The sequence below is a fragment of the Lagenorhynchus albirostris genome, chromosome 18 (assembly GCF_949774975.1).
Source record: "Lagenorhynchus albirostris chromosome 18, mLagAlb1.1, whole genome shotgun sequence".
Lineage (NCBI taxonomy): Eukaryota > Metazoa > Chordata > Mammalia > Artiodactyla > Delphinidae > Lagenorhynchus > Lagenorhynchus albirostris.
The window spans coordinates 54,332,427-54,354,913 of NC_083112.1; the positions used below are offsets into that span (position 1 = coordinate 54,332,427).

General features: G+C 35.4%; 1 non-coding gene across 1 annotated transcript; it reads right to left on the reverse strand.

Annotated features, from left to right (window-relative positions):
- Window positions 1-16,977: 16,977 nt before the first annotated feature.
- On the reverse strand, window positions 16,978-17,083 carry LOC132509055 (U6 spliceosomal RNA). The gene has a single exon (XR_009536875.1). It is a non-coding gene; the product is annotated as a U6 spliceosomal RNA (small nuclear RNA).
- Window positions 17,084-22,487: the final 5,404 nt, after the last annotated feature.

Consider the following 22,487-nt stretch of genomic DNA (forward strand, 5'->3'; position numbering starts at 1 on the left):
CCATATATGCCATATCCTCAGGTGTTTTGCACAGCTTTTAAGCTGTTAGTTGTGTTTCCCAAAAGTGTCTCGATAGAAAGATTCCTTGGTGAACCCCAGACGTAATGAATTATACCAACAGGGAAAGGGGCCGGATATCTGTTTTATTATTTCATAGTTATTATTATTAATAATAATAGTAGTAGTATTGTAAATAAATACCCTTTGTGATTCTTGTCATTAGATAAATCTTGGGACATTCTCAACTAAAAGAAAAATGCAAGAGAAATACATCAATTAATTTCTTCCTAAACATCCCTCATGTGCTGATCAATTCAGCACTTTTAACGTGAAAGCTTTTAAAATGATTCTTAATTTTTCTGGATAAAGAGAGGAGTGAGGTTAGCTGCCTATGTTCCTTAAGGCCCTCCCATGGATTGCATGTGACTGGCGATGCTTGCTGGGGTAGTTATGGGGTTTGGATTAAGCTTGATGGCTTGGGATCCCTACTGATGTCAGTTTAGAGGTGGAAAATTGTTAAGAGTCAGCTGTTGGGAAAAATTCCAAAGTGCCTTGAAAAGAATCAAGTATCTTCCTAGTAGAGCCAGTCTGTGTCTTACCCTTTCTTGATGTTCTGGTCCCTTGCCCTTTCATGAGAAATATGTGTGATGTCTGTAAGCACTGATTCATCCTTCTTCATTTGGGCTTATCCATTGATCTTATAAACATCATTAATAAGCTGAGGGAGCTGAGATGTATTTCAGAGCATTATTATATAATACATAAATCTACCCTGGACTTGGTTATGTAATGTCTTTTGGAATACAGGCACTGAGACGTGGAGGTGAAGTCATCTTACAAAAGGACCTAGTTGCATCTGTAACTAAACTACTTTAGATGGAAGCAATGGTTTATATTTTATTCTGAAATTCACTTTAAGGAAAATTATCCATTACCAGGCCTCCAGTAAATTTCTCAACACTTTTTAACTTTACTGCATAATATTTTTGTTTTTAGTCAGTGTTCTAAGCATTGACTATGCCATTTAAGTTAATGATGATTGAATAAAATCATTAACACTTTGCCCTGGCTTATATGGACTAAATTTTCTTCTCTGATGACGCCCACTCCTGGAAGAACGGAGAAGCAACAGTGGTAGTACAGAAGAGTGTGCAGCTCTATGCTGTTTATAGACTGTTACCCTGTCTAAGGGAGACTATAAATTCCTTTGTTATATGCAAGCCTTTATAAAATGTAAAATTATGTTTCTACTACTTAAGAAATTTAAACTTGTAGAAAAAGTTTAGAAGTCAGAATATCCTGTTATGGAATTTATATTTAAATTGGGAGCTTAGGGAGAAATGTTCTTCAATATCATAAATCATTTTATATGTTTTGTGATTATGTTGTCTACTCTTTATATATAATATAAACAAGACAATACTGAATCATTCACTAAGTAACATAACTAACACTTGATATAGTGCTTACTATGAATGGAAGGCATTTTCTCTATATTCCTTGACATTACAGTTTCACAAGAAAGTTGTGTCATTCTTATCATTGTCTCAACACCTTTATGATGTCTAGTCTATAACATCACCAAAAACATCAAATTGCAAACTGGGAAATCTACCAGACTTCCACTGCCTTCTTCACTGTACCATCTAAAGATGCTTTGAGCCCACTCAGAAACTGGGTTTACCGTCCTCTCCAATCACTGATCTTGGCTTTTCTTTTTATTTTCCTAGTAATCACCTTCATTAAACGTCTGATTGTTTGCAATGTCCAGAAAATATCCTCTACTACAAAGATTCATCAGATGGTTCAAATAGTCCTTCACAATAGAAATCTGAAAAGACTACATCAATATGCTTTCCTAAGGAGGCCCAAGGTGGCAATTTTCCTTGTCAGATCTATGATGAGAAAAGCCCTCCCTTTAAGCTGAGCAACCCTATCAATCTATTCATGGATCACACAATGATTGTAATGTTAGTAATGCTTTGACTATCAAGTTCCATCCATTTGTTAAGACATATTTTTGTAAATAATATGTATTCATCAGTTTTGAAACAGTAAATAAAAATTACAGTTTTAAATTATTTGTAAAAAGAGAACCACGTTTTCAATGTTCACAGCAACAGTGCTTCTTGTTTTAAGTCAAAGTGTATCTCATGTCTAGTAACCTCCCTTGGGTAAAGAAAAATATTTACTGTTATATAACAAATTCCAATATTAAAAAAAAAAACCTACCTTTCAGGTCTTAATTTGATGTAAATATCCCAGAAATTGATTCCTCACACAAACTAATAATTGTATGAACATACTTTTGGAAGGATACGCCAAGGTTTACCCCTTTAACGTATCTTCATATTGTTTATTCAGATGTGAAGCATTACTTGTCCAACTAATGATGTATAAAACCTGAGAAGCCTCAGTGTATGCTCTGGGCTGATTTTTAGACAAACATAGCTCTCAACTGTTAACTCTTTTCTCCTGACTTATTCTGTATATGATTATCTTAATCCCTACCCTCATTCTTTCTAGTAATCAAAACTAATCTTGTATCACAGGGAGATCAGCTTGGTGATTTGTGTCCACCTAGAGGGGTGTGATAGGGAGGGTGGGAGGGAGATGCAAGAGGGAGGAGATATGGGGATGTATCTATATGTATAGCTGATTCACTTTGTTATACAGCAGAAACTAACACACCATTGTAAAGCAATTATACTCCACTAAAGAAGTTAAAAAAAAATCTTTTGTTTAGGGACATAGTAAAAAAACAAAACAAAACAACAAAAAAACTAATTTTACTTTTTTCTCCCCAAACTGGAAATAATTTATTGGATGTCCTTCAAAAAATTTCTATACCTGGATAATCATATGGACTTAGAGGTTGAAGTTTCTGATCTGGAGGTATATATATATATTTTTCATCTCAGAAGAGTTTTGAGTTGCTACAGAAATTGTCTACATTCTGTGAATGTGATTAACTAATAAACTAATGGAACAGGAGTGATTAGGTCAGAACACCTTAGTCCTATCTCAAGCTTTTTCCTGATCAAACAATATAGCCTCTCTGTATCTCCAATACTATAGCGACATAAGCAACCCTATATAGTACTGTGTTTTCCAAATATTAGAAAAAACGTTAGGGTGATTTTAATTCAGTAACTTCTGGATATGTGTTGATGTTTAAAATTCATTTCTATGCTCATACTTAATAATTGGTTAGATCCTGTGATAGTAAATCTTTCCATAGGAGAGTGACAAAGGATGAAGGTAGCAGGTGTGAGCTTCTTTCAATTTGGATTTGATTGCTACTGAAGCTACTTAAGAATCAAGAAACTGAATTTTATATCTGTGTGCCTTCTGTTTATAATGAAGCAAATTATTCTAAAAATAATTGAGCTGACATTTCTGTGGTAATACCATCAAACCTGATTGTCATAATCTTTGAAAAGAGAAGGTTGAAGTTTAAATGATTATTTCTTACTTATAGTACAATAATTTAGCAGAGACTGGAAATTACTTTGTAGGATGAAAATAGATGTTAATCAAATCCAAACAAGATGTGAGAAAATAATTGGAGTTTAGGGTGCAGGTTTAATTAAGGGGTGCTTAAGAACTTGCATAACCCATTTATTTATGTAGAAAATACACATAATAACCTTTAAGGAAGTTTTGATAGCAAATGTTTGACATTCAGAAAAAATTGTGGGTATTCCAGACACACTCAACAATCACATAACAAAAACAAAGGTATTATATTTATGCCTTTTCAAAGGTGGAACATAATAGGAGGTAATGTATACCTGAAGCTAATGATGCAAGTTAAATATGTACAAAAGCATAGATTGAAAAGCAAAGTGTGGTCAGTAGACAACTTGGTTGTGAATAATAGCTGGTGCTTATTTAAAAGACAGATTTGAGTTTCATCAAAATACTTATGATTGGAGTCTAGGATATGGATCTAATTTTTCCAGGGCCCCAGATGGTTCCTATGAACACTAAAAATTGAGAATCACAGATGAAAGAGGTAGCAAACATTTGAAGTTATCCCTCTATGAGTCCAAGTTATGTCTGTTATATAGTAGGTATTCAAACTTTGGTCAATTTCTTATTCAAAAGTAAAATGGAAACTTAACAATATGGATTTTTATATATCTTACAGGGATTTTTAAAGAACAAAGAGAATATTCATTTAAAATTTTTACCTGACATACAATAGTATTTGTTGTTTCAACTTTTTTTTTTAAAGATTGCAGACGGGATACAATAAACATGTTTGAACAAGAAAAATATTTGTAGTATGAGTAACTTCTTCAAAAATCTAGTGTTTGGTGTCACTGTTACTATAATCTTGGATGTTTTGTTGGTAAAAAACAATTTGATGTTTTCTAATATCTTTACAACATCTTTCAACTGTCACCATTCCAATAACACCTTAATGATTTTGATTCATTAGTAAATGATGCGCCCAGAAATTAGAAATAATTATCCCATATATGTCCCCAAATAATAAATTATTTATTGACTTGATCATTTTACTGGCCTTTTCCCTGACATGTAAGAACTAGGTCAGAACATTTTAACTCTTAGAATGAGAAATTATTCTCTGGAGCAGGTTTTTTTTTTTTTTTTCCAAAATTCTGTGCATGTTATTTCCAAAAGCAAATGTAGATATTACAGTAACAATAAACAAAAAGCAAGCACCATATATTTGAATGAACTATCATTTAGTGCATACAGATAAATCATTAAAATACAAGTCAAGGAGCAAAACTGGACTGACATCCTACACAGCAGTCAGAGTATAAATGGACAAATTCATATTTTAGATATTATTCGTGCAAACATTAAAGAATAATACATTTAAGGCATTCTAAAAATTTGCCTTTATATTTAGTAAGAGCTAACTGATAGTAGAATACATTAAACAATAGGGAAAAGCATGAAATAATTCTAATAGAAATTATCCTTTATTGTTATAGCAATGCTTCCTTTACTTTTAAACCTTTGGTTGTGATATGTGTACATATGCATTTTTTAAATGTATTCATTTAATAACACATCCTTTCAGTCACTTTCCAAGTGCTTTAAAAATATTAACTCATTTGGTCCTCATTAAAGTACTTAAATAATAAGAATAATCCCAAATCCTCTGATCAGTGGTATAAATTGTGATTTGTTATTTCGGTTAAGGAAATTACCCATTAGATATGAAACTTGCCTCCTCAACAAAATAAACAGTGATATTAATCTCTGTCCTTCAGGAATAATGCTATCGCTATTGCTTACTACACCCTTTATTTTACCATTACTAATATGAGTATATTGATTTCATCACAGATGCAAGCCAATTTTGAACAATAATAATAATTTTTCATGGGGGCATTGGTGTGTCTTCTATGACAACATAAAGGTATTAATAATTTGATTCTTACTTTCACCCAGACACACACCCAGACACACACACACACACACACTTTCACTTATATCTTAAAACAAATCAATAAACTCTATATTTTTTAATATTATAGACAAGAAACTAAGGTTTAGAGAAGATATTAAATAACATCTCCAAAGTCACACATATTAAGTACTTCTAAGTCAAGAATTATTGATTTAAATCCTATTTTTCATCCATTATAACACATTTGACATTTCAATATATTGGAAAAAGACTTAGAATTTTAATTTAATTAGTAATGTATAAAGAAGGAGAAAAAATGAATAAGCCCAAATATTTGAAAATTAAGAAACACAGTTCTAAATAATGCACGCATCTAAGAATAAAACTCAAGGGAATTTAAAAAATCCAAACTGTTACAAAAATATAATATGTTACTAATGCTAACAAAAATACAACTGTTGGGGAAATACAAAGAACATCTCCTCCCAAAATCTCCAGAAAACTTCCCCACAAAGACAGAAAAATAAAGAAAACAATTTTAATATTGAATAAACATTAATCCAAAATGTGATGCTCATCCCAGGTGATCCACTATTGCAAAGACATTGCAAAGACAATGAAATACCACCTCTTTATATAGCCAAGCACATACAAACCATTCTATACATATTCTCAATTAAGAGGGCTTGACAGCACTGTTTGTCACGTATAGTTCACCCTAGATTCATCTGGTAATTAAGGTGATTATCTTTGTTAGTTAATTGGCTTTATCCAAAAGGAAAAATAAATGTCTCATATCTCTGCGACAGGAAATTGTTTCTCAGCTTGGTGCAAGGTGCCAACCAAAGTGTCTCCAACACTCCCACAGGTAGTGAGAGATAAGGCACTATCTTCTTGAATGATCTGAATTATTGATTTCTTCTCATACTTGTTTTCGTATCACATACAATTACATATATATGATGCTTAAAATACATTATATATATGGCAATAAACTTTATGGCAATGAATTCAACTTACAGTAAATGAACAAATCTTATAAAAAATACAACTTATCAGAACTGACCTAAGATGCCACGTAAAAATTTTTCTAGGGGGAGATTTGTTCAAGATGGCGGAGTAGAAAGACATGTGCTCACTCCCTCTTGCGAGAGCACTGGAATCACAACTAACTGCTGAACAATCATCAACAGCAAGACATTGGAACTCACCGAAAAAGATACCGCACATCCAAAGACAAAGGAGAAGCCACAATGAGGTAGTAGGAGGGGTGCAATCACAATAAAATCAAATCCCATAACTTCTGGGTGAGTAACTCACAAACTGGAGAACAATTATACCACAGAAGTCCACCCACTGCAGTGAAGGTTTTGAGCCCCACATCAATCTTCCCAACCTGTGGGTCCAGCAAAAGGAGGAGTAATTCCCAGAGAATCAGACTTTGAAGGCTAGTGGGATTTGATTGCAGGACTTTTACAAGACTGGGGGAAACAGAGACTCCACTCTTGGAGGGCACACACAGAGTAGTGTGTGCTTCAGGACCCAGAGGGAAGGAGCAGTGACCCCAAAGGAAACTGAACCAGACCTACCTGCTAGTGTTGGAGGGTCTCCTCAGAGGTGGGGGTTGGCTGTGGCTCACCATGGGGACAAGGACACTGTAAGCAGAAGTTCTGGGAAGTACTCTTTGCAACAAGCTCTCCCAGAATCTTCCATTAGACACTCCAAAGAGCCTGTAGTCTCCAGTGATGGGTCACTTTAGGCCAAACAACAACAGGTAGGGAACTCAGCCCCACCCATCAGCAGACAAGTGGATTAAACTTTTACTGAGCTCTGCCCACCAGAGCAACACCCAGCTCTACCCACCACCAGTTCCTCCCATCAGGAAGCTTGCACAATCCTCTTAGATAGCTTCATCCACCGGAGGGCAGAAAGCAGAAACAAGAAAAACTACAATCCTGCAGCCTGTGGAACGAAAACCACATACACAGAAAGACAGACAAGATGAAAAGGCAGAGGACTATGTAACAGATGAAGGAACAAGATAAAACCCCAGAAGAACAACTAAATGAAGTGGAGATAACCAACCTTCCAGAAAAAGAGTTCAAAATAATGAGAGTGAAGATGATCCAGGACCTTGGAAAAAGAATTGAAGCAAAGATCGAGAAGATGCAAGAAATGTTTAACAAAGACCTAGAAGAATTAAAGAACAAACAAACAGAGATGAACAACACAATAACTGAAATGAAAAATACACTAGAAGGAATCAATAGCAGAATAACTGAGGCAGAAGAATGGATAAGTGACCTGGAAGACAGACTGGTGGAATTCACTGCTGTGGAACAGAATAAAGAAAAAAGAATGAAAAGAAATGAAGACAGCCTAAGAGACCTCTGGGACAACATTAAATGCACCAACAGTCGCATTATAGGGGTCCCAGAAGGAGAAGAGAGGGAGAAAGGACTCGAGAAAATATTTGAGGAGATTATAGTTGAAAACTTCCCTAATATGTGACAGGAAATAGCCACCCAAGTCCAGGAAGTGCAGAATGTCCCAGGCAGAATAAACCCAAGGAGAAACATGGCAAGGCACATAGTAATCAAATTGACAAAAATTAAAGACAAAGAAAAATTATTAAAAGCAACAAGGGAAAATCGACAAATAACATACAAGGAAACTCCCATAAGGGTAACGGCTGATTTCTCAGCAAACACTCTACAAGCCAGAAGGGAGTGGCACGATATATTTAAAGTAATGCAAGGGAAGTACCTACAATGAAGATTACTCTACATGGCAAGGATCTCACTGAGATTCGATGGAGAAATCGAAAGCTTTACAGACAAACAAAAGCTAAGAGAATTCAGCACCACCAAACCAGCTCTACAACAACTGCTAAAGGAACTTCTCTAAGTGGGAAACACAAGAGAAGAAAAGGACCTACAATAACAAACCCAAAACAATTAAGAAAATGGTAATAAGAACATACATATCAATAATTACCTTAAATGTGAATGGATTAAATGCTCCAACCAAAAGACACAGGCTCGCTGAATGGATAAAAAACAAGATCCATATATATGCTGTCTACAAGAGACCCACTTCAGACCTAGGGACACATACAGACTGAAAGTGAGGGGATGGAAAAAGATATTCCACACAAATGGAGATCAAAAGAAAGCTGGAGTAGCAATACTCATATCAGATAAAACAGACATTAAAATAAAGAATTTTACAATAGACAAGGAAGGACACTACATAATGGTCAAAGGATCAATCCAAGAAGAAGATATAATAATTATACATATATATGAACCCAACATAGGAGCACCTAAATATACAAGGCAAATGCTAACAGCTATAAAAGAGGAAATCAACAGTAAGACAATAATAATGGGGGACTTTAACACCTCACTTACACCAATAGACAGATCATACAAACAGAAAATTAATATGGAAACACAAGCTTTAAATGACACAATAGACCAGATAGTTTTAACTGATATTTATAGGACACTCCATCCAAAAACAGCAGATTACAGTTTCTCCTCAAGTGCACAGGGAACATTCTCCAGGATAGATCACATCTTGGGTCACAAATCAAGCCTCGGTATATTTAAGAAAATTGAAATCATATCGAGCATCTTTTCTGACGAAAACGCTATGAGATTACAAATCAATTACAGGGAATAAACCGTCAAAAACACAAACACATGGAAGCTAAACAATACGTTACTAAATAACCAAGAGACCACTGAAGAAATCAAAGAGGAAATGAGAAAGCCTAGAGATAAGTGACGATGAAAATATGACGATCCAAAACCTATGGGATGCAGCAAAAGCACTTCTAAGAGGGAAGATTATAGCACTATGATCCTACCTCAAGAAACAAGAAAAATCTCAAATAAACAATCTAACCTTACACCTAAAGGAGCTAGAGAAAGAAGAACAAACAAAACCCAAACTCAGTAGAAGGAAAGAAATCATAAAGATCAGAGAAAAAATAAATGAAATAGAAACAAAGAAAACAATAGCAAAGATCAATAAAAGTTCTCAAAGCTGGTTCTTTGAGAAGATAAACAACACTGATAAACCTTTAGCCAGACTCATCAAGAAAGAGGGAGAAGACTCAAATTAATAAAATTAGGGGGCTTCCCTGGTGGCGCAGTGGTTGAGAATCTGCCTGCCAATGCAGGGGACATGGGTTCGAGCCCTGGTCTGGGAAGATCCCACATGCCATGGAGCAACTAGGCCCGTGAGCCACAATTACTGAGCCTGCGTGTCTGGAGCCTGTGCTCCGCAACAAGAGAGGCCGCGATAGTGAGAGGCCCACGCACTGCAATGAAAAGTGGCCCCCGCTTTCCACAACTAGAGAAAGCCATCGCACAGAAACGAAGACTCAACACAGCCAAAAGTAAATAAATAAATAAATAAATAAATAAAAAATAAAGTAACTGTACCATTAAAAAATAATAATAAAAAATAATAAAAGGGAGAGGTGACATTCTTTAAAAAAAAATTAGAAATGAAAAAGGAGAAGTTACAAAGGATACCACAAAAATACAAAGCATCCTAAGAGACTACTACAAGCAACTCTGTGCCAATAAAATGGACAACCTGGAAGAAATGAACAAATTCTTAGAAAGGTATAACCTTCCAAGACTGAACCAAGAAGAAGTAGAAAGTATGAATAGACCAATCACAAGTAATGAAATTGAAACTGTGATGAAAAATCTTCCAACAGGGCTTCCCTGGTGGCGTAGTGGATGAGAGTCCACCTGCCGATGCAGGGGACACAGGTTAGTGCCCTGGTCTGGGAAGATCCCACATGCTGCGGAGCGGCTGGGCCCGTGAGCCATGGCCGCTGAACCTGCGTGTCTGGAGCCTGTGCTCTGCAATGGGAGAGGCCACAGCGGTGAGAGGCCCACGTACTGCAAAAAAAAAGAAAAAATCTTCCAACAAACAAAAGTCCAGGACCAGATGGCTTCACAGGTGAATTCTATCAAACATTCAGAGAAGAGCTAACACCCATTCTTCTCAAACTCTTCCAAAAAATTGTAGAGGAAGGAACACTCCCAAACTTATTCTACGAGGCCACCATCACCCCAATACCAAAGCCAGGCAAAGATACTACAAGAAAATTACAGACCAATCTCAGTGATGATATAGATGCAACAATCCTCAACAAAATACTAGCAAACAGAATCCAGCAACACATTAAAAGGATCATACATCATGATCAAGTGGGATTTATCCCAGAGATGCATCAATTCTTCAATATATTCAAATCAATCAATGTGATACACCATATAACAAACTGAAGTATAAAAACCATATGATCATCTCAATAGATGCAGAAAAAGCTTCTGACAAAATTCAACACCAATTTATTATAAAAACTCTCCAGAAAGTGGGCATAGAGAGAAACTACTTCCACATAATAAAGGCCATATATAACAAACCCACAGCAAACATCATTCTCAATGGTGAAAAACTGAAAGCATTTCCTCTAAGATCAGGAACAAGACAAGGATGTCTACTCTCGCCACTATTATTCAAAATAGTTTTGGAAGTTCTAGCCATGGTAATCAGAGAAGAAAAAGAAATAAAAGGAATACAAATTGGAAAATAAGAAATATATATGTCACTTATCGCCAATGACATGATACTATACATAGATAATCCTAAAGATGCCACCAGAAAACTATTAGAGCTAATCAATGAATTTGATAAAGTTGCAGGATACAAAATTACTGCACAGAAATTTCTTGCATTCCTATACAGTAACAACAAAAGATCAGAAAGAGAATTTAAGGAAACAATCCTATTCACCATTGCAATGTAAAGAATAAAATACCTAGGAATAAACCTACCTAATGAGGTAAAAGACCTGTATTCAGAAAACTATAAGACACTGATGAAAGAAATCAAAGATGACACAAACAGATGGAGAGATATACCAACAGATTCCAATTCTTGGATAGGAAGAATCAATACTGTGAAAATGAGTATACTACCCAAAGCAATCTACAGATTCAGTGCAATCCCTATCAAATTACCAATGGCATTTTTTACAGAACTAGAACAAAAAATGTTAAAATTTGTATGGCCACAAAAAAGACCCTGAACAATCAAAGCAATCTTGAGGGAAAAGAACGGAGCTGGAGGAATCAGACTCCCTGACTTCAGATTATACTACAAAGCTACAGTAATCAAGACAATATGGTACTGGCACAAAACCAGAAATATAGATCAAAGAAACAGGATAGAAAGCCCAGAGATAAACCCATGCACCTATGGCCATCAACTAATCTATGACAAAGGAGGGAAGAATATACAATGGAGAAAAGACAGTCTCTTCAATAAGTGGTGCTGGGAAAACTGGACAGCTAGATGTAAATGAATGAAATTAGAATACTCCCTAACACCATACAGAAAAGTAAACTCAAAATGGATTAAAGACCTAAATGTAAGGCCAGACACTATAAAACTCTTACAGGAAAACATAGGCAGAACACTCTGACATAAATCACAGCAAGATCCTTTTAGACCCACCCCCTAGAGAAATGGAAATAAAAACAAATGGGACCTAATGAAACTTAAAAACTTTTGCACAGCGAAGGAAACTATAAACAAGATGAAAAGACAACCCTCAGAATGGGAGAAAATATTTGCAAACGAGTCAAGGGACAAAGGATTAATCTCCAAAATGTATAAACAGCTCATGCAGCTCAATATTAAAAAAAATAAACAACCCAATCAAAAAATGGGCAGAAGACCTAAACAGACATTTCTCCAAAGAAGACATACAGATGGCCAAGAGGCACATGAAAAGCTGCTCAACATCACTAATTATTAAAGAAATGCAAATCAAAACTACAATGAGGTATCACCTCACACTGGTCAGAATGGGCATCTTCAGAAAAATCTACAAACAACAAATGCTGGAGAGGGTGTGGAGAAAAGGGAACCCTCTTGCAATGTTGATGGGAATGTAAGTTGATACAGCCACTATGGAGAACGGTATGGAGGTTCCTTAAAAAACTAAAAATAGAACTACCATGACCTAGCAATCCCACTGCTGGGCATATACCCAGACAAAGCCATAATTCAAAAAGACACAGGCACCCCAATATTCATTGCAGCACTATTTACAATACCCAGGTCATGGAACAACATAAATGCCCATCGACAGATGAATGGATAAAGAAGATGTGGTATGTATATACAATGGAATATTACTCAGCCATAAAAAGGAATGAAATTGTGTCACTTATAGAGATGTGGATGGACCTAGAGACTGTCATACAGAGTGAAGTAAGTCAGAAAGAGAAAAACAAATATCATATATTAACACACGTGGAATCTAGAAAAATGGTGCAGATGAACTGGTTTGCAAGGCAGACATAGAGACACAGATGTAGAGAACAAACTTATGGACACCAAGCGGGGAAAGCAGGGCGGGGTGGAGGTGGTGGTGGGATGAATTGGGAGATTGAGATTGACATATATACACTAATATGTATAAAATAGATAACTGATAAGAACCTGCTGTATAAAAAAAATAAAAGAAATACAAAAATTTTTCTAGTCTTATATCTATCAAATTTTGAATTCATTTTTAAAAGCTCTACCTTAAGCAAAAGTCCAGAACACCAATCCTATACAGTTTTCAAAAGGAGAAAATGAAGAAACACATTCCAACTGATTTTATAAAGAAGAAAAACACATGGCCAGTTTAATAGATGCTGGAAAAGCATTTTTAAAAAGTCACCTACCAAAACTCTGAACATATTAGGATAGACAATAGCTTCCTCAGTAGAGGGCAAATACAAAAACAAAACAGAAATAAACAAACAAAAAACAATGACTAAACAAGCCAACAAGAGAAAACAGTGTGTGAACTTTGTACTCCCTGCACTCCCCCCTGCAGATAGGAGATTGACTAGTTGAGTCTTGCTAAGGTCTTTCACAAAACTCCACTGAGTAGCACCGTCTGTGCCCTGGGATCAGCCACCCTCTGGGCCGATCTTGTCTGCTAGTCTCAATGGCCACATCTGAGTTGGCGTTGCACAGTTTTAACAGTGTCTGTCCTAGATTTGTTTTAAGGCCAAACAATCCTCCCTGCTTTCTACATAAATTGGCCTGGGATGTTTAAATTTGGAAAGTGCCACCAAAATGCCGCTGTGCATGGAGGGAAGTGAAGGCAATTCCTGAAGACTTATTTACATTATATATTATAAGTCATGGGAAAACACTACTCTCTCACAGACACTTTTTTTCTCTGGAAACCAAGTTTCCACCTAAAGATCTGCCAAGACTACTTGTCTATTCACTGTCCCAAAATTTTCATTCTGCTATTGGTAACAAAGGGTGTATGTTTCTCCTTATAGTCTAGGTACAAAATCAATAAAAATTGGTATGAACTTTTCAACTGTATTTGGAAATTCAATCTCTCTATATATGAAAATTAATTTTATCTCCTAAGTTGGGTTAAGTATCTTGAAAAATGCATATTTATTGGTAGTATTAAAATATCTAGGGCTTCCCTGGGTGGCGCAGTGGTTGAGAGGCCACCTGCCTATGCAGGGGACACGGGTTCGTGCCCCGGTCCGGGAAGATCCCACGTGCCGCGGAGGAGCTTCTGGGCCCGTGAGCCATGGCCACTGAGCCTGTGTGTCCGGAGCCTGTGCTCTGCAACGGGAGAGGCCACAATAGTGAGAGGCCCGTGTACCGCAAAAAAAAAAAAAAATCTGATAGAAGAAAACTTGAGATTCATTATATTAGCATGAGAGACTGAATAAACCAATGGACACTGGCTGGACAATATATCAAAATAGAATTCTGACACACAAAACTCTCTCCCGCTTTCTATAGCCCAGGAAGCCAAACCACAACCCCTGCAGAACGGTAACTATAGGCCCCAAATGGTCAGGACTTATTATTAACTAACCACTTTCCTAGTTATTTTTTCCCCTCTTTTTACTTTCACTTCCAACTTAGAACCAACCACAGAAAATCAAATACGCTCTAACCACTCACATAGGATACCTCACTTGCCCAGCTTCCCCATGAAAACAGTCTCCAATCAGGGCATACCTGAAGCCCCTTATTATTTTCCACTATAAAGCTTGCCCTCTCCTCTGTCTGCTTTTGAGTCTACAGCAAACACAAGTGACGGGAGATGGTTCCTTATCTCTGAGGGCGAGTTCTGCATAAATAGCCTTTGTTTGTTCTCATTTTGGTGGTCTTCATTTATTCCTGTATCTCTCAGTTGGAGAAAAATAACCAACCCCATTCTAACTTGGTAAGTATATGTTTCAATGCACCACTTAATTTATTTTCTATTAAAATCAAACATATTAGAAAGGATGGGAGCAAAAATAATATAATCAAATCAGCCAGTTGGACATATTTATGAGATTAGTGCAGGATGAGTGGAATTCTTTATGATGATTTGTAGATTTACTCAAATTGGTAGAAAATTTATTTCAATATTAATTAATTATTCATTCAGTTCCCTCAACATTAATTTATTCAGATTGGCAGAAACTTAATTTCAGCATTTATTGCAGTCTTATTGATTAAAATGTATGAAAATTCTAAAATTGGTTTCCAGAAATAAGTTTTCACTATTATGATGAAGTTTTAAATTTGTTTTTTATTACAAATGAAGAAACATTTGTTTCTTTTTTATACTTGCAAGACTGGATTCCAAAGTATTTTTAATTCTGATTGTATCTTGGTTTCTTTTCTGCTTATTTAATATTCACATCTATCTTGTTGCCTTTGGAGCCCCGTGACTTAGCAGCTGCATAGGAACATTGTTCGGGGGAGTTGATGAACCACAAATCAAAAATCCCATGATGGGAAACTGTCATCTAATGAGAAAGTGTAGGGAGGAGACTAAGGGAGGAATAAATTAAGTCCAACAGTTGTGGAGAAGAAATTCAAAAGAAGAAATTCAGATTCAGGACAAGAGTGCTACTCCATTGGCAAAAGAATATGAGTTGCAGGACAAACCTGTGCTATTTTCAGGTTTTGGAATTACACCCTATCTTGTTTTTCAAGGCACTTTTTTAACTTTCAAACTATTCTTGTCCTTTGACATTTAAAAATATTTTTCCTCATATGCTTAAAATGATATTCTTACATTTATTATGGACTAAAGTAGCATCTTAAATTAACATGAAATAACATACTCCTGGAAAATAACTGTTGCTCACTTATTGGAAAGGGAAAATAATTCCTTTTTTAAAGCTATGCCTTCAGTGTTTATGTTTTTGATTTTAAACAAACAGATGCTTTTTCAAACTTAACTAGCTTTTCTGAAGGATAGAATAAGGTGATTAAGAAACTTCGGGGGATTCGGTTTTCTTGACTTACTTTATTAAACAGCCAAAGGCCTTTGTGGAAAACAATCATAGTAAGCACAAAATATGTCTCATAATGTGAGTCTGGCTTATCCTGAAGAGTGCAGTTTTCCTGGAAGGTTCATTTCAAATTAGAGTAAGTGGGCTAAAAGAAAGCAAAGCTTAGGAGGAAATGCAATAGTGAGAGTTTTCATAATGTATTATAGCTCATTAATTTCCTCTGGATTTATGGTCAATATGACTTGATTGATATCTATCTGTATATAAAGATATCGTTGCGGCCACACGAGGCTGATCATAAAGGAGAGTAACCATAACAATCACATAGGACATTCACAGGGTTCCACCTATGATGCCATAGCCTACTGTTTAGAAAATGGTGTTCCAATCAGATTCCTTCCTTGTTGCTCTAGGAATGTTTTGGACCTTTTCTGTACCTTTCCCAAATGGCCTTTAATTCTCTTCATACTCCATGACAGCTTTTACTTATTTATTTTAACTACTCAGGCTTGTTTGGATAAATTATTATGTTGTTGTCAATGGAAACATTAGGAGCTTTGCAGACTAATCCCATTGCAGGAGCATACAGTTCTGCTGATGCCAGTCCTGTCCAGGATATGTTTCCTTGGAGAGCCAAGCCCTCAGTCTACTTTATATAGAAGCTGCTGGTATCAGTGCTGATGTTGGTGGTAGAGTCTCTTTCAATTTGCACTTCTGAAAATTGACCACCTTCGCCATTTCTATACCCTCTTTTTCTGAAGCACTTCTTAAATTTTTAAATTGATTTTGCTGTCATTTTATTATTAATCTGTATGAAGTCATGCTCTATTCTGAATAGAAGCACCTCAGTTATATTTGTGGCAATTAGCTTCTCCCCTCTTTGCTTTTTCATTCATTTCTGTCTTTTAATGAAAAGAAGTTTTTCTTTCAAATGTAATCAATTAGCTATCTTTTTTTTTAAACATCTTTACTGGAGTATAATTGTTCTACAATGGTGTGTTAGTTTCTGCTGTATAACAAAGTGAATCAGGTATACATATACATATATCCCCATATCCCCTTCCACTTGCTTCTCCCTCCCACCCTCCCCATCCCACCCCTCTAGGTGGAAACAAAGCACTGAGCTGGTCTCCCTGTGCTATGCGACTGCTTCCCACTAGCTATCTATTGTACATTTGGTAGTGTATATATGTCCATGCCACTCTCTTACTTCGTAAAAGTATGGAACGCTTCACGAATTTGCATGTCATCCTTGCACAGGGCCATGCTAATCTTCTCTGTATCGTTCCAATTTTAGTATATGCGCTGCCGAAGCAAGCACAGCAATCTTATTCTTAATGTTTACAACTTGTAACGTTTTGGTTAAGAACTTTTTTCTTTTCTAAGTTTATGAAGATATTCTCTAATCTGGAAGATTTATTGGCTTATCTTTCACATTTAGACATACAGTAACAACAGCAAAGTAATAATAATTTGTATGCATAGTATGAGGTAGATGTCAATTTCATATATTTCATATTATTATATATGGCTATCTAGGTGACCCAGCACCATTTAAAGTAATCTTTCCTCGGCACTGCAATATTACCTTTGTATTAAATGAAATGGGTTTCTTTCTGAACTTGCCATCTTGATCCATGAGTCTCCTTGCCTATACTTTAGGAAATAAAACAGAGTTCTTCACTAGTGCCATCTTATAACAACTTATGTCTAGTACAGTAAGTATCCTTCTTTGTTCATCTTTAAATATCTTTATTGTTTTGGTTCTTTGAATTTTTATACACATTTTAGAATCAACTTGTCTATTTACTCAAAAAAGAAAAAAAAAACTGCAGTTTTCACTGGGTTTACATTGAATTTATTGTAGATCAATTTAGGAAAATGTATATTTTAACCATTTGAAGTCCTCCAGTTCAAGAGTATATCTCTCCATTTGCTAACCTCCTCTTCAATTTTACTCAACGATATAGATTTCTTACAAATATTTTGATTAATTCTTAGCTATTTATCTTTTAATTTTATTGTTATATTGTATTTCTTTTATATTTGATTCCATTTTATATAAATAAAATTTATTTTGCATATTGCAATTATATATTGATTTTAGTGTATTGAGCTTGCATTCAAACACATTACTAAATTTACTTAACTTTGATAATTTATTTGCAGACACGGTTGATTTGGTGCATCCACAATTATTTCATCTGTGAATAAAGCTGTATTTATTTTCAATTCTTGTACTATTAATATTTGTCTTGTTTATTGGTTAAGACTTTCAATAAAATATTGAGTGAAAATTAATAATATCTTCTATTTTCTGACTCAGAAAAAATGAGCTCAACATTTCAGATTAACTATGATGTTTAATGTAAATTTTCTGTACATGCTTTTTATTTGAATACAGAATTTCTACAATAAAATTTCTAAGCATTTTAATCACTGATGAATGTTGACTATTATCAAATGCCTTATCTGCATTGCTTAAGATAGAATATCTGTAGTGACTAGTTGTCATGCTTGTTTCTTTTCTCTCCTTATTTTGTTAATATATTTCGTGATTATTTTGGGCCCTTTTATTGAAGTGCACAAATTCTAGATTTACAGCTTAATGAAATAACAACCCTATGTAACCACTGTGCAGATTAAGAACTGCACTAAGCCCCCATTCCTTCTGATGCTTCCTCCCAGAGACTAACCAAACTATTTGAACATCTAACTGCATGTATTAATTTTGTCTGTTTTTAACTTTATATAAATTGAATTAGATATATATGTACTCTTTTGTATCTGCCTTTTTCATTCCAAATTATTTTCTGAGGTTCCTTTCTATTGGTTCATGTAGTTGCAATTTTTACCATCAATTTCAGGAGTATTCTATGTGTGAATCTTTTCTACTATGATGACCATTTGAGCAGTTATAGTTCCAGTATGGGGATTATTATAAATAGTACTATTATTGTATACATAGTACTGGGTGGTGTGACTGATTGGCCTCATCCTGCTACTTATAACCCTAATCATGGGAGCCTTATTGAATAGCAGTCCATGTCTTTCAGATTAATCAGAGTAGACAATGGTGTGGAATATGCAAAAGAAAAATTTCCAGAAGACATGATGAGGTAGAAGTGAGGGGAATATATTGTTTGTGGGAAATTCTCCATGTTTATCTTGGGGCAGATTTTGATTCAGACTATATTTGCAAGGAGGTTTACTTAGCAAATAACACTGGAAGATAGAGATGGTGTCTTCCCCTATGGAGAAGGAATATTTGTTTTTTTGTCCAGGGTAATAAAGATAATACTTTCCTCTAGAGCAAGAGTTGTACAGGTTTGCTTGCAACTTCCTTATAAGAGTAGGAGTTTTCTAAGCAAAATGTGCCTTGGTTGTGAAACAAATCCAGCATCTACCTGTATCCACCTCAGCACCATCCCCATGGAATTTGTGAGCCACGGGGAGCGTACCAGATATGAACATAAAGCTCATGCTACGTGCTGTGCTCTCTACTAAAGTTCATTGTTTCCAAGTGAAGAATCTTGTGTTTTCTGGCAGCACCTATGCTTGTCTAACTTGCAAGCAGGGTATACTCTCACATCTTTCACAATTATTAACATATGTCTCTTCTATTCTGCATATTTATTTTTTGAGTTACCTTCTAGTTTAATAACCTTTTCACCAGTATCTAATCTGATCTTCGATGAATTTACTGGTTTTTAATTTCATTTATTATAAGTCTTAGTTCTAATTACATTTTTCAATTATAAATTCTGGTTCCCTGCCAACACACTCTCTATCTCCCTCTCTCTTTTGGTCTTTTAGCTTCTTAAGCACAATAATCATTGCTTATTTTAAAGTCTGTGACTGAGAACCCCGTTATCTGTATCCTCTATTGGTCAGTACCTTTGGCTAGTTGCTTCTCTTGGTTTTCATTCACATTTTGTTCCTTATATACCTGGTTAATTTTGAGGGCTTGCCATATTATATTATACCTTTTTAAGATAATTTGAGGCTCTAGATTATATAATCTTCATCTAGAGAGAATTTATTTTTGCTTCTGGCAATGTTATAAAGTTGAGATGATCTGAAACTGATTTCAGTTTTAGTGAAGCATCTCTTTCCAGTTCACTTTTATTCCTTTATTGTAGCTATTTGAAAGCCCATTCCAAATTCTATGGATTTTTTCCAGATGGCCTTGAACTCTAAACTTCTTCCTCTAGCTAGGCCCATGAGTCTGTAGAAAGCTTTCTTCAGCTCCCCAACCTCACAGCTGCTACTTCCAAATCATTACACTTTTCTAAAAAAGAAAAGATCCTAAATGTCCATTTCACCCACTTAGTCCTCTCTCCTCTCCCAGACATTGATTTCATACTTACTCACTGTCTTGTTCTTCTCTGATGCATTTTTACTTAGTTCAATAAGTAGTTCTCAGCAAGGAGTTATTTCTCACCATCTACTCCATCATTACTGAAAGCAGAAATCTCTCAACATTTTTTTGACCCAACTTATTTGTCACATCTTACTATTCCCTAAAGATGAAATATTTCCTAGCATACCCTCCGTATGTAAATCATTTAAATTTCTTTTGGTTCTGCCTCATCTGACCGAAAGTTGCATTCTAACATATTCTAACATATACAGTATTTATTTTCAAGCAGAAGTTGCTGCTTTACATTATTAAATACTATGTATGTATATATCACATATATAAATATCATATAGCTATAGAGTATATATTTGAGAGAAGACCTTAAATTAACAACAGAAAAACCATACTGTGAATCTTTTCCCAAGATTATGTAAAATTATCATGGTATTTTACCAAGAAAACTACGCACTGGGAAAGAGAAAAACAAATGTATTTCAAGAATCAGAAAAGAATCTGATCCTTGAAAATCTGCTCTGTCTGCTCTGAGCTAACATTTACTAGATATCCAGAATATCACAGTGGTCAACTGGTTAGAATATAGACTTATAGAAGAAAAGGTATATAAATGGAATTTGACCTGAAGCCAACACATATATTTGACTCATTAAAATCCTGAACCCATCTAATTGCAATAGTAGCAAATTTTAGGTGTAAAATCATAAAAGCATCAGGAATTGTCATAATGTCCTTATCATTGCACTGATTCCTTGTTCTGAGGAGTAAAGGATTTTATAGTAACTTAAGCACTCCCTCTGGAGCTCCCTCTCACTACCAAAATAGTTCATCAAAAGCAATTACATATCCTTGTCAGAATCATAGGAATTTAGAGGCTTTTAATACATGAGGATGATGATTGCTATTATAAGCTAACTCAAATCATTTTGGTCTGAACTGAAATCTAAGAAGTCTTGGAGGATGACAGTGTATTAACCCATAATCATGGCCTGTTCTGTTCTAGAGAAGGTCTTTCTGGAGCAAATCAATTCATTCCCTAATAACTTACATCCCCCTGTTGATACAGCATGTTCCCTTTATCCTTGTAAACACAGCATATCACAATCTGTTTGCTTTAACCTAGTAGGTACACCAATGTACCTTAACTTCTTTCCCTAGGGTTAGGTCATCTGAAACTTGGTACCACTTTCTAGTACTCGGGATATTTAGTGTCTCCTCATTCCAAAGGATGTCAACACATGGACTCACTATACTAATAACATCGTGCTGATAGGACTGTAGAGTTCAAATTAACAAGTAATTTAAATGACGTGGTGATATGTTCATCAGAGAGGGGAAAATGTACTCCACAAAATATGTAGTCCTTCCATTCAAGGAAGGTTATATGATTCCTCCACATCAGGGAATAAACTGCTACACCTTTTTCTCACTACCACTAAAAAGGAGACACAGAGGTTTGTTTAATCTGTTCATTTTGTGGTCTGAAAGACAGCCAAACTTAAAAAAGAGACCGACAGCAAGATAAGCTTCTCTAGTTGACTCTTTACGAAACCTCAGTGAGTCTGTCATTTGCCTCTTTGACCCAGCAAACTGAGTACTACTCAAGCACTTATGACATTTCAGAATGTTCTACAGAGGTTATAACAAACTACTTTTGGAAACCAAAGTAGAGATTTTTTAGTCTCAAAGGAAGACCATGCCATCTTTTGCATGTAACCATGATCATTTTTCAGAAATAGCTTTAGATTGGTAATAGGCCATGAGAGAGTACTAAAGGTAAAACCTTGAATGGTTACCACATTATCGTATGATTCTAAACATTCTTCATGAATTGCTTTTGTTGAATTGACATAATTTCGGGTGCACACCATCCTAAAATAGCACTCGAGGTGTATATGTCATTTTCTGATATGCACAAAAAAGTAGCATGATCAGATCATTAACCTTCCTACCATGATTTTTCCTACCAGGTAAGTGCCTCTTCCTCAACTCACAATTTTCTTATAAGGAATTTTCCTTGATCATCTGGCAAAGGAGGTGGAAAATAACATTTTATCAACCATTCTACCTTATATACCAGTAGAACAACAAGAAATGGACTGTGACGACAGTATAGCCCTCTCAGGAGTAGTTCTGAAGGCTGTGGGAAAAAGGGATGGCTTGCCCAGAGATATTCCTTACAGTGGTATATCTTGTCATCTACTAATAGATAAGGCATGAGATAAGGATACTCCGCAATTCATAGCAAGTGTGGTTAATTTTATTGGATAGTAAAGGAAATGAAAGAAGCAAGTTTGAGAAATTAGAAAAGAATGAGTATTCTTGCAGAGATATTTGTATAATGGCC